This window comes from Mus caroli, unplaced genomic scaffold (genome assembly GCF_978045245.1).
Source record: "Mus caroli unplaced genomic scaffold, Mus_caroli_1 scaffold_16, whole genome shotgun sequence".
NCBI lineage: Eukaryota > Metazoa > Chordata > Mammalia > Rodentia > Muridae > Mus > Mus caroli.
In genome coordinates, this window is record NW_028227271.1 from 64,864,962 (window position 1) to 64,879,039 (window position 14,078).

The following is a 14,078-nucleotide window of genomic DNA, read 5'->3' on the forward strand; positions in this document are numbered from 1 at the left end:
AAGAGACAACTGAAGCACCAGCAAGGGAAAATACACAATGTGGTCCATAAAGTTAGCATACCTGGCAGGAAATTAATTCCTTCTTTCTTTATATAAAGCAATCACCTGCTCGTTGTTGCTAAGATTAACCCTATCAAGTATAACATTACAGTAAAAGGTTACATCCTAACATAATTTTGGAAGTAACACAGACATATTAAAAACAACAGCCGATAAGCAAAGTTATCACACCGATTATGCAAGTTAGAAATCTGTCTCTGAACACAAAGCAAATTTAATATCATTTTACTAGGAGTCTCGGGAGTGTCCTAAGTTAACACACACACACACACACACACACACACACACACACACACACACACGTATGTGTGTTCATTTGAAATACTGGGAGATTCAAATATTCAAGTTCAGATCTTTAACTAAGATCCTAATGAATACCAGGCGTCTTTAGATGCTTATAAGACAACAGTGGTCTGATCAGATAAAAGTCCTGACTGACTGTGTGTGTGTGCGTGTGTGTGTGTGTGTGTGTGTCTCCCATTGCCAGAGGGGAGAAGTTAGGGGCAGCAGTATAACACTAGATAGCACGCTGTTAGAAAACACTAGATAACACACTGTTAGAAGAAAACTAATGCAGATAGAGGCAAGGGGCACAGATTCGAGACAACTTAGAAAGGGTCAGAGGTCTCCCTGTGAAAGAAGGCCCTGAAGGTGATGTCTGACACTGATCATGGAATAGCTGAGAAGCCAAGCCTGGAGCAAGAGAGAAGGGATGGATCATACAGTGTGTGCTAAGTACTGCATGGGACAGTTTAGAAAGTATGAGAAACGCATACAGAGAACAATTCTCTCACATCTTTCTAAAACTTCCAAAGCTTTCCACACAAAACCCGACCATTGTCACAAAAGGTATGGTATTGCTACGTAGATCAAGTTTCTTGTTTTTCAGAGAGACTCATCCTTTCTCATTAACATTCACACAGCTCCAGTCCGGAACTTTCCCACTATCAAAACCAAAAAAATCTACAAATATCTCACTGTTATTGACAGAATAGAAGCTTCTTGCTATTAAATAACAATTTCATTATAGGAATAAAGAAAAATATCACAGACTTACAGAAACAGAAAAGATTTATTTAAAGTCATCTGATGTTTTTGAAATGTCAGCCATGAGTTCTGAAAACAACTGACTAGCATTTGATCAACAATTTACTTATTTTATAATTTTTATGGTGTGTGTGTGTGTGTGTGTGTGTGAGAGTGTTGGTACTTTCAGAGACAGGAGCCAGAGATGTGAGATTCTCCCTGGAACTTTAGTTGCAGGTGGTTGTGAGCCACCTAATGTGAGTGCTGGGAATCAAACTCAGGAAGTCAGAAAAGCAGACAACTTAACTGCCAAGTCATCTCAGCTCTTTATCAGCATTTTAAAAAATGAAAAAACAAATCAGAGTTCAACTTGAATATTGTATGCATCTCCTACAGTTCTGTCTCCTAAGTATGTATGCATGTATGTATGTATATATTGTACATTGAGTTACAGTGCAAAATAATATTTTTTGCCTTTAAAACAGTTTGGAAAACATAAATGAAATAAAATATCTACCTTATATATGAGGAAATTTAGATTTAAGAGTGCAGCAGGTGCTTGCACTAGCTCAGAAAGGATGGGAGCTAAAAGCACTCATCTGATATCTTTATCAGGATTTTGCCTGGATGGGGCCTGGCTAATAAAAATCTTTGCTATATGAATCCAAATATATTTGAACAAAGTGGGAAGTCTATGATTTAGATTCTCTTAAGTGAATGTTTCCTGCTTAGAAACTCTTGGGAAGCCCTGACAGGGCACTTGTAGTTTCCTGGCAGGAGGAATGTAAGCAGGGAGAGGGCTGAGCAGAGAGTTCTCAAAGAAATAAATGGGATGTGAAACTTTTGATCAAAGCACCTGGGACATGTTGGTGGATGAAAACTGTCAGAAAGGCACATCCCAAGTTCCTGGTAGAGACTGCATGGGAAGACCCCGGGGCCCTGTTGCTGTGCCTTGTCATTGCTTGGATAGTTTGTTAGAGTCTGGATGCAGCCATTTCCATCTGAGCGTTACTTCTCTCTGGACAATGAAAAGCAAGGCCTCCCTGGAAGGCTTTCAGGTACTGAGATAGTAAGTGATGCAGATGGATGATGGAATTCTGGCAGAGAGGAGCACAGAAGACTCAGGAAAATACTTTACATGGTGGGAGACTAATTTAAGGCAAAGAGAATTGACACATATAGAGATGGACCACAATGATGACCAAATGATTCTACTTTCACCTGGCAATGCAGAGAATAATCTGTGATTATTGAGGAAACTTCAATTCCATTTTATTAGTCCTATGTTCAATTGTTTTCAAAATATTTCTAGTTTCACATAAAGATATATATTTAGTACCATTTGCACTTTCATTTTTGATATGGGACTCACTATATAGGCCAGACTGGCCTCAAATTTACAACCATGCTGCCCAGTCTCCTGTGTGCTGGAAATAGTAGTATGCCAACATATATGGATTGTTGATACATTTTTAACAAGTCAAAGCATTATTCCTTATTCTATTCAGACATGTCTGCTGTCACCTCAATTGATGTAGAACTATATAAAGAACTACTAGTAAAACCTGGAAGTTGTCCAGACATGAGTAGTATAAATAATACATGCACATGTAGTCTAGCATGTGTAGCTACATTGTTAGAACATGCAATATGCAGTCTACTATGTGTAGCTACACTGTTAGTAGATGCATATGTAGTCAACTATGTGAAGCTACACAGTGTACATATTTTTGAATTTAGTTCTCATATGTTGAGCCACATACACAGAAGGAAGTATATGTCTAGAATATTATAACCCAGGATCCCACTTCATTTTTAATTCTCTAATTCTTCCAAACATTAGAGATTAAGAATCACAGGTGTAATTAATTGCCTTCTAAAAAATCCTCAAAAATTCTACCAGAAAATAAGAAAATCATCTTTCTGAAGGAAAGATAAACAGATATATATCTTGCATATAATAGTATGCCGCTTGATGAATACAAATCAATATTTTACAGATAGTTTATAAAAACACATCACTATAATACATCAATTATTTCATTGATCCTGACAGTATCGTCTTGGCAGGTATGCTGAAAGAAATGCAACAATGTTGAATACATCCTTACTTTGGCAGTGCAGGTCTGTTAGCCACACAGACTGACTCTAGGTTAGTCCACGCCATGCCACACACCATGCCACACACACCATGCCACAGATGGTTCATGTGCTCATGTAAAGCTACAATTATAATTATACTGTAAATTTCTTTATTGGAAAGAATGCTGATAACCCAACCTTAAAGTCAGACTGCTTGCTGGGCAGTGGTGGCACATGCCTTTAATCCAGTACTTGGGAGGAAGAGGCAGGTGGATTTCTGAGTTCGTGGCCAGTTTGGTCTATACAGTGAGTTCCAGGACAGCTAGAGCTACACAGAGAAACCCTGTCTCAACAAACAAACAAACAAATAAAAAAATAAAAATAAAAAAATAAAAGTTAGACTGCTTATTTTATCTACATAGTTATGTTACCACTCTGGAAATTAGTTTGGCAGTTGCTCAGAAAATTGGACATAGTACTACCAGAGGATCCAGCAATACCTCTCCTGGACATATACCTAGAAGATGTTCCAGCATGTGATAAGGACACATGCTCCACTATGTTCATAGCAGCCTTATTTATAATAGCCAGAAGCTGGAAAGAACCCAGATGTCCCTCAACAGAGGAATGGATACAGAAAATGTGGTACATTTACACATTGGAGTACTACTCAGCTATTAAAAACAATGAATTTATGAAATTCTTATGCAAATGGATGGATCTGGAGGGCATCATCCTGAACGACGTAACCAAATCACAAAAGAACACACAAGATATACACATAAGTGGATATTAGCCTAGAGGGTCCAATACCCAAGATACAATTTGCAAAACACATGAAACTCAAGAAGAAGGAAGACCAAAGTGTGGATACTTTGATCCTTCTTAGAACGGGGAACAAAATACTCATGGAAGGAATTACAGAGACAAAGTGTGGAGCAGAGACTGAAGGAATGACCATTCAGAGACTACCCCACCTGGGGATCCATCCCATAAACAACTACCAATACCAGATACTATTGTGGATGCCAACAAGAGCTTGCTGACAGGAGACTGCTATAGCTGTCTCCTGAGAGGCTCTGCCAGTGCCTGACAAATACAGAAGTGGATGCTCATAGCCATCCATTGGACAGAGTGTGGGGTCCCCAATGAAGGAGCTAAAAAAGGACCCAAGGAGCTGAAGGGGTTTGTAGCCCTATAGGAGGAACAATGTGAACTAAACAGTTCCCCTAGAGCTCTCTGGGACTAAACCACCAACCAAAGAAAACACATGGTGGGACTCATGGCTCTAGCTGCATATGTAGCAGAGGATGGTCTAGTTGGTCATCAATGAGAGGAGAGACCCTTGGTCCTGTGAAGGTTCTATGTCCTAGTATAGGGGAATGCCAGAGCCAGGAGGCAGAAGTGGGTGGGTTGGTGAGGGGGGGGAGGGGTGAAGAGGGGAAGAAAGGGGGTTTTTGGAGGGGAAACCGGGAAGGGGGATAACATTTGAAATGTAAATAAAGAAAATATCTAATAAAAAACGTGTTTTTGCTTTCCTTATAAGACACACCAAATCTTGTACATCCATACGACCTAAATATAAGATCTGAAATAAGCAATCTTTTTTCTCATTCTTAGCATAATGCCACCATGGTAGAAATTAGGTGTAAACCTTGGAAATTTCACATTTCAAAGGAATTTTTAGTTTTTTCTTGGCAGATTTTGAAAGTGAAGAACAGATGTTATACCTTAGCAGCTGGCCAATCCAAAACTTATGAAAGTTAAAGAGGTAAAAATGTATTCAAATATGATAAGAGGGGCAAAAACCAAGAGAGATGAAGAGGCCAACAGTTTCGTTATTTATGCAGTGAGATTTATAATGATATCTGACTTTATCTCCTATGAGAACCTGCCCGAGGAAGTAAGAAAAATTACTGATTAAGCTAAAACATGGTGATAAGATTTGGTTGGTGGCATGAATGGGGAAAAATCCTTAAAGATCAAAAATCATATGTCATGAGATGCCTGGCAGTTAAGAGGAGGAACAAATATTTGGATACACCAATCTTGGTTATGTCCCTTTGAGCATTGTGATAATTATGATGGTGACAGCCAAATTTATGTTCTTCAGCTATATTACCTAACATAAAAGAAACACCATGAGGCAGTTACTCTCAGTGTTTTTACTTCACAGATGACAAGATTGAAAAAATATTCATCCAGTAACTATTTGTTGAGTGCATACCACATGCCAGGCATGCTGCCATCACTGAGGATACAGTAGTTGACAAATGGAGATTGACAGAAATCACTACCCTTCTGCAGTTTCCACACTAGTAAGTTAGTGGCTAACATTTACATAGCACTTAACGATAAACCTTTACCCTCCCAAATCTACATGCAAACACATAAAATCACTACATTAGTACGCAGCCTGCACTATGAGAGAAATACTATCAACAGCTCAATATACAGATGAGGAAACCAAGGCACAGATGACTAAGAAGTGAAGCCAGCAGTAGTGAGTCTATACAGCTTGAGTCACAGTATCATAAATAGCAGACACAGCAGTTGAATCCAGTACTCGGCTGCATAGTCCACCCAATGCTTAGGCTTTGAGATTTTTGCAGATAAAGAGAAATGGGCTAAGATGTAAACTGGTCCTCCTATTCTGTTCAAATACAAATTACATCCATGATTGCAAAATGCATGCAAATTTCTCCCTAGCAGGAAGACAGCAATGAGCCCTGCAGTAGTGGACACCAGCACTGTCCTTCCCTGACATCATCTGGAGTCCTATATCCCCCAGACAGAGTCTCAGTGCCTACAAATGTTACAGTCCCCTACACTTTAAATGGCAGATTGTTTTACCTGTGCTTCTGACTGGCTATAGCTCAGAGTTTCCACAACCCTCCCCCCCTTCTGCAGCTCACAGAACTCAGGTATACTGGTTTATTACAAAGGCTGTTGGCAGAGAATAACGGGAAACAATATAGAAGGAAATTGCAGCATATATATATATATATATATACTCTCTTAGCCTGCCACCCTTAGCTACAAGTTCAGCTACCTAGAATCTCTCTAAATTGCCTCTTATGGCTTCTATGAAACTTAATAGCAGAGGCATTAGTTAAGTGGGGACAGCTAAGTCAAGCTGTGATTGGGTAAAGAATATTAGCTAATGCTAAGTAGACTGGGTGGGGCAGCAGCACTGCCTGCTTATTCAGATTCTTCAGTGTTCCCTTTGAGAACAGGGCAGATCCTGTCTGAAATGAGGGTCTTATCTACTATCAGAAAAAGTAGCTCACAAGTTTTCTTTCTTTTTTTTCAAATGTTATCCCCTTTCCCATTCTCCCTACCTCCACTCCTGGAAACCTCCTATTCCATCTTCTCTCCCACTGCTTCTATGAGGGCATTCCTCCATCTACCCACCCACTCCCACCTCCCCACCCTCAGTTCTCTATCCTGGGGCATCTGTCGAGCCTTCATAGGACCAAGGACCTCTGCAACATATGCAGCTGGAGCCATGTGTACTCCTTTGTTGATGGCTTAGTCCCTGGGAGCTCTGGGGGGACTGGTTGGTTGATATTGCTGTTCTTCCTGTGGGGTTTCAATCCCCTTCCATTCCTTCAGTCCTTTCTCTAACTCCTCTATTGGGGACCCTGTGCTCAGACCAATGGTTGGCTGTGAGCATCCATCTCTGCATCCGGCTCTGGCAGGACCTCTCAGACAGCCATATCAGGCTCATCCAGCATGCACTTCTTGGCATCCACAATAGTGTCTGGGTTTGATACCTGTATATGGGATGAATCCCCAGGTAGTACAGTCTCTGGGTGGCCTTTCCTTCAGTCTCTGCTCTACTCTTTATCTCCATATTTGCTCCTGGGAGTATTTTCTTTTCCTAAGAAGGACCGGAAGCACCCATATTTTAGTCTTCCTTCTTCTTGAGCTTCATGTGGTCTGTGAATTGTATCCTGTAATAATGACACATGCTCTACTATGTTCATAGCAGCCTTATTTATAATAACCAGGAGCTGGAAAGAACCCAGATGACCTTCAACAGAGGAATGGTTACAGAAAATGTGGTACATTTACACAATGGAGTACTACTCAGCTATTAAAAATGATGAATTCATGAAATTCTTAGGCAAATGGATAGAGCTAGAAAATATCATCTTGAGTGAGGTAACCCAATCACAAAAGAACACACATGATATGCACTCACTGATAAGTGGATATTAGCCCAAAAGCTCCAAATAACCAAGATAAAATTCACACATTTTCTTATTGATGAAGTTCAAGGCCAAGAAGGAGATTAGACTTTCTGTGTCCTGCCTTGAAGAGAGAAAATTCTACTTTTCAGTGGCCTAGCCTGTGGAACAATAAGTTCCAGGAACTATAGATGAACGAACACACACACACACACACACACACACACACACACACACACACACACACGAGGCACACACTCATAGCATCATAATGACACTGTAATAAATTCATACAACATCTACACAGGAATATCACAAGAACATCCTCAAACATTTCAGGGAAAAGAGAAATTTCTTTTCCTGCTATGACTCCCCTCCCCTGGCGACTCTGAAGGAGTATCGTCTAGCAACTTCTCATGAGATAACAGCACGCCAAGGTTCTGTGGGTATAATCATTCCGTACAAGCAGACAACAAGATCTAAATGTCTGCGTTCAGACATCAATGAAATAAACTCATGCAGCGCCTCTCAGGTGTGTGCTGAGACTTGTTCCCAGGAACTATTCATTGTTCATTACTCCTTACACTGCAGTGTGACTACAATAAATTAAGTATCCACAGAACACAGGATTCCCTCAATCACAATCAAGTTCTGATTCTACTTTCTTCGTTTTCTTTATTGGCTAAGTTTCACGTGCTCATCCCTATGTACTTGGCAATAAAGAGTCTGGATGACTACTCTGTTCAGCTAGATCACACACTGCTCAGACATAACTTGCTTAAAGTTGTTTACACTGCTTCATACCTGACTGACATAAAAAAAATTCAGTCTTTCGTAGACGTTTAATTTTACTTGTAGATAACTTAATCATGTTCACTATATATGGAGATGGGAATTTTTTTTTGTTTTGTTTTTGTTTTTCGAGACAGGGTTTCTCTGTATAATCCTGGCTGTCCTGGAACTCAGGACTAACTCAAAGTTAGTTTAATCCCTAACTTTGTAGACCAGGGTGGCCTCGAACTCAGAAATCCGCCTGCCTCTGACTCCTGAGTGCTGGGATTAAAGGTGTGTGCCACCATGCCCAGCGAGATGGGAAAATTTTAACATTAAGGCTGTTAAAAACCAAAAACGAGGGCTCTTCAAAAATATTTTTAAAATTATGGATTTTAAATATCAATATTGGAAAAACAAAGCCAATAAACATGACATCCAGATCGAATATCACCTATATTGGATATAAGTGAATTCCTTCCTGAAGGTGTTCTATTCTACTTAGTGTATTTGATAAACAGAAAAAAAAATGGTGTGCCAAGTGACTAGCTTAGGATCCAAGCTAAGTGACTTCCAAGAGCTGACTCCATTGAAGGCACTGTGTATGAAGGGTGTGAGCAAGCCGATGTCTTGATAATTTGAAATTCCATGATAGGGAAGACTAACATAGATTAAATAATTCTTGAATTTAAGTTAAAGTGTCTCCAAATCATCTGCTTTCTTTTTATCTTCATAGTAAACTGGGTAACTTTAAGTCTGAGGAGATGAGGACTATTCCAGGGAACAGTCACGGGCAGAGGTAATCTATGCTCCTTCTAGCTGTTCAGCAAACATTCTTACAATAATAATAAAGTTTTAATCCCTAAGTTCTTTCTTAAGCCTAGGAGTAAAGCGATGATCAGTTAGAATGGGTCCTTTTCCTCAGAAAGCTGACAATGGACAGATACTAAAAAAGAACCATCAAAAACAATTCATAGCTAGGTGGGGTGATACGTCTGTAATTCTAGCAGTTGGGAGATGGAGGCAATTCTTAGTTAAGTAATAAGTTCTAGGTCAGCCTGGAGCATATATATGCAAATACTACACTGTTTTATATAAAGACTTGACCATTTGTAGACTGAGGTATGGGGGTATACTGTAAAACCAATCCCACAAGAATAAGAGACTACCATACATACATACAACTGTGAAAATTATCCTAAAGAAGGATCAACAACAACATATAACCAAGGCATTTCTCATTGCCTAATTCCAAGGGTTTTGATATTATATTTAATTCATAATTTATTTTATAAAGTTACTTTCTATATGTTTATTCTTCTTTTCCTTTTCTTCGTGTGTGTGTGTGTGTGTGTGTGTGTGTGTGTGTGGCAGGTATATGTGCCTGAGTGCTAGCCCATGTAGGAAATCAGAGGTTGGTGATGGGATGAGTTCCTCAACTCTTCAACATAGTTTTGGAAAGTGTGTCTACTACTGAACCTGGAACTTGCCATTTTGGGTAGGCTGTCTGGCTTGTCAGGGACCCCCTGAGATCCATCTGTCTCCATTCCAGCCCTAGGGTTACAGGTATATATTGCCAGAGAAGACTTTTTTCTAAATGTGGGTTTTGAAGATTCAAGCTCAAGTCCTCATGCTTTATAACAAGTGTTTTGCCAAGTGAGCTATCTTTGCAGTCCATATGTACACCTTGAAACTCATTGTGCTGGCTAGTTTTGTGTCAACTTGACACAAGCTGGAGTTATCACAGAAAAAGGAGCTTCAGTTGAGGAAATGCCTCCATGAGATCCAGCTATGGGGCATTTTCTCAATTAGTGATCAAGGGGGGAAGGCCTCTTGTGGGTGGGACCATCTCTGGGCTGGTAGTCTTGGGTTTTATAAGAGAGCAGGCTGAGCAAGTCAGGGGAAGCAAGCCAGTAAAGAACATGCCTCCATGGCCTCTGCATCAGCTCCTGCTTCCTGACCTGCTTGAGTTCCAGTCCTGACTTCCTTGGTGATGAACAGCAGTGTGAAAGTGTAAGCTGAATAAACCCTTTCCTCCCCAACTTGATTCTTGGTCATGATGTTTGTGCAGGAATAGAAACCCTAACTAAGACACTCATCAACAATATTTTACAGGTTTTGAAGCATAAAGAAAACAAAAGATGACAGACACATCCATGAGCAATGACTTAAGTGATAACTAGATGGTTCAACTGTGAATTTAAGATTTTCTTACATATCTGCATATTGAACATTTTACAAAAATACACATGAAGCACCAATGTATATATTCCCACCCAAGGGTCTCCATTAAAAGAATTTAACAGACAACTGATTGGTTAGTAGAATGTATGGATCTCTCATTCATTCACTATTAAATAATACTAAAGAACTATTTACCCATCAGTGCAAGTGGATAAAGTAGAGGATAGTGTCAATTGCTGTTAAGTTTACTGCATTTAATCACTGTGATTTGAACTGTGTGATGGCTATTCCCAGTTGTCAACTTGACAATCCAGAAATGGAGGGCACACCTGTGACCCAGATCTGGAGGCTGGAAGACACAGGGTTTTGATACTGATCTTGATGTGAGATGACACATGCTTTAGATTTGGGTCTTGAGGCTTAGGCCCAGGCAAGGTGGTACACACCTTTAATCCCATTGTGGAAGAGAGTCTCTCCCTTGCATCCTGAAGAGGAGCTAGTCTCTGTCTCCTCTGCCTTCAGATCAAGATGCAGAACTCTCAGTTCTTCTAGTGCTCTATGCCTGCTTCCTTGCAGTGTTTCCTGACATGAAGATAATGGATGGAACCTCTGAAACTGTAAGCCAGCCTCAAGTAAATGCTGTCCTTTGTAAGAGTTGCTTTTGTCATGGTGTCTCCTCACAGCAATGAAACCCTAACTAAGACACACTGCTAAGTATAAAAAGTCTAAGAAAACAGATAATACAAACACATGCAAATTTAACCATGTATCTGGAACATAGTTTGCATAGCCCAGAGGTATTGAGAGAGAGAGAGAAAGAGAGGAAGAAGGAGGAGGAGGAGGAGGAGGAGGAGGAGGAGGGGAGGGGAGGGGAGGGGAGGGGAGGGGAGGGGAGGAGAGGAACTCTTGCTTTGGTGGTGATAATTGCTATATTTCTCATATCAAGAGCCTAATTCTACGGATTGGAGGACATTCTAATACACAACTTGGAAAAGCACAGTATTCAACTGGAAAAGAGAACTAAAGGGGAACATCTGTAAGTAAATTACTTTGGTTTTCATAAAAAGCACAAATTATACAGGTACAAAATGACTCAGAAAAGAAAAAAACCAAGGGAAATGTAAGAAGTTAAAAATAAAACTGTTCTTTATGAGACCCAAAATGACCACCTTGCTGTTACCTCTGAAAGAGTTTCAGGTCCGGGTCTCACTAGCCTGCAAAACAGCCTTTTATAGAGCCAAGCACTAGATTCCAAAGACATTACCTTGCTGTGGTCTAAAGACCTCATCCTTCCAGTGGCCTCTGATCTCTTATCTTCTCCCCTGCCAGTGGATTGCACCTCTTCTATCAGTCACACTTTCAGTGTCTACAGTGTATCCTAGCAGCCAGTGCAATTGGTGCTGGGTTCCCCCACCCCACCCTCTCACACTTCCCACTCTCACTTCAGGATGGCCTCTTTCTAGTTTCAGGTTGAAAACTCAAATATATTTATGCAACTGCACTTAGTAGCTTGACCTCTAATCTGAGTTTCTGGAGCAGTCCACTTAACATTGCCAACCTACTCTTTTGATTTCTTTCCCAAAGAAATCTGTGTTTTTTTCTTATCTTTACAGACTTAATAAATGACATAAGTAGCCAATATTGCTAAGATGAAAGAAAATCAGGACTCCCATTCTTAGACCTGTTCTTTACTGAATGCCTTCCCATCCAATCCTTATCAAACATTTGGTTAGCATGGCCCATTTCTCTAAATCCCATTCCAAAGCTTGTCCACTCATGCCTAAAGACTTTCTTCATGGGGGAGCCAGTAACATCTCTGAAAAAGAAGATGTGTATTTGGTCACTCCAGCAGCCACCTAAAAATGTCTGAAAGTCTTCTGTGCATTTACAGTACAATGCAGGCATGTCACCACAGCCACACTTGTCATTGTCCAGCAGAAGGAAGCCACTTGGGGCCGTTCTTTAGGATGGATTCTTTTCTGCCTTATTATGTCTTCTCTTGACCTCTCCTTCCTTGGGATTCAGTTTTCCTGGAAGTATCCTTTACAGTAGGGGGTGAGTAGTGCCTCTGTAGTATTATGTAACTGTTTTTCACACTATCATTCCCAATGTATAAAGAAAGGGGTATTTTTTGTTGTTCCTTCCCTACCCCTGTCAACAATAACCATAACTGGAACAAAGGCCGTCTCTGCTTATTCACTACTGGGCACTTTATTCTTACCCAGTGACTGAAACATAAAAGGTGTATAGTGTCACCCAGCTAATAAAACACAATTAGACTCTTGCAAGGTGTTTATAATTTTGTGCTGTTTAAAATTCCTCTTCTTATATTATGGGTCACAATATCAAACCTTGAGGAAAGATCCTGTGGGTCTTAAGTCCATTACAAAAGTCTTCTTCTTCTTCTTCTTTTTTTTTTTTCTTTTTTGAGACAGGGTTTCTCTGTGTAGCCCTGGCTGTCCTGGAACTCACTCTGTAGACCAGGCTGGCCTTGAACTCAGAAATCTGCCTGCCTCTGCCTCCCGAGTGCTGGGATCAAAGGCATGCGCCACCACACCCAGCAAGTCTTATTTTAACAGAAGTAACCTCCAGAGTGTCCTCTGGGTACAGAGATTTTTCTCTGCCAGAGATGGAACTTTTCCTAGCATCTCTGCAGGACTATCCTACAACTTCCTTAAGATATCAGGGAGTCTTCCTTCAGGCTGTTACATTTAAGAACTGCCTGAGAAAAGTCAGTTTCAGTGAATGGACTTAGGGTAGGAAAAGCAGCTGAAGTTTGCCCTGTGCACCTGGGAGAGAAGGAGCTATGATAATGTCAGGATGTCACAGAAAATTGAATGGACCCAAAGAGCCACCAGCAAGGAGAAACACTCTGAATTCTGTGTAGCTTCATGACATTCTCAAAGCTATTACAGTGGCATTCAGGAAAACAGAATCCAGGGAAAGGAAAAGATCATTTGCATAAAGAATCCACCTTAGCATTCCTTTAGAACACTCTTAAAATACACAGCTCAGTGAGATTCCAGGGTACCAGTGAGGTGAAGAGCACTCTGTGCAGGCCAGTATTTCTGCCCTGTTCTTGGATGAGTTCAGTGATGAAGAATTACTCAATGAATACATTAAGAGACAGTGCTAATACAGTGTCTACACATTACCACAACCTCACAGACGAGTCCTAGCGGTGCTTCTGATACATGCAGAAGTCTGCATCCATAGGAAACCGTGGAAAACTTAAAACACGGCCACTGCTTTCCCACAGCTTACTTTCCAAACCTAGTTTCTTCTTAATGAGTTATTTAAAATACAGAATATTGCTGTCTTTTTTTTTTTGGTGAGAACTTTTTATTGAAAACATTTTTCATACAATCGATTCAAATTATACACCCCCCCCCCCCCACATCCCCACCATGCCAGCCTCATGCCTTTTTCCTCGGTTTACAAAACAAAGAGTGTGGGGCCTTATTTTTCATAGCTGTCATAGTTAGGGTTTCCTACCTGCAAAGGGTCACCATGACCAAGGCAACTTTTATAAGGGACTACATGTAATTAGGTCTAGTTTACAGTCTCAGAGGTCCAGTCCATTATCATCATGACTGGAAGCATGGCAGGGTCCAGGCAGACATGGTACTGAAGGAGCCAAGAGTTCTACTTCTTGAATGAAAGGCAGCCAGGAAGAGACTCAGTCTTCTGCGTTGGGCTAAGCATGAGCACTGGGAGCTCTCAAAGCCTGCCTACACAGTGATACACTTCCTCTAACAAGGA

General features: G+C 40.5%; 1 protein-coding gene across 49 annotated transcripts in view; it reads right to left on the bottom strand.

Moving 5' to 3' along the window:
- Positions 1–14,078, bottom strand: part of Rims2 (regulating synaptic membrane exocytosis 2) — a 522,550-nt gene that overhangs the window by 22,993 nt on the left and 485,479 nt on the right. The gene's annotated exons all lie outside the window — the stretch shown is intronic.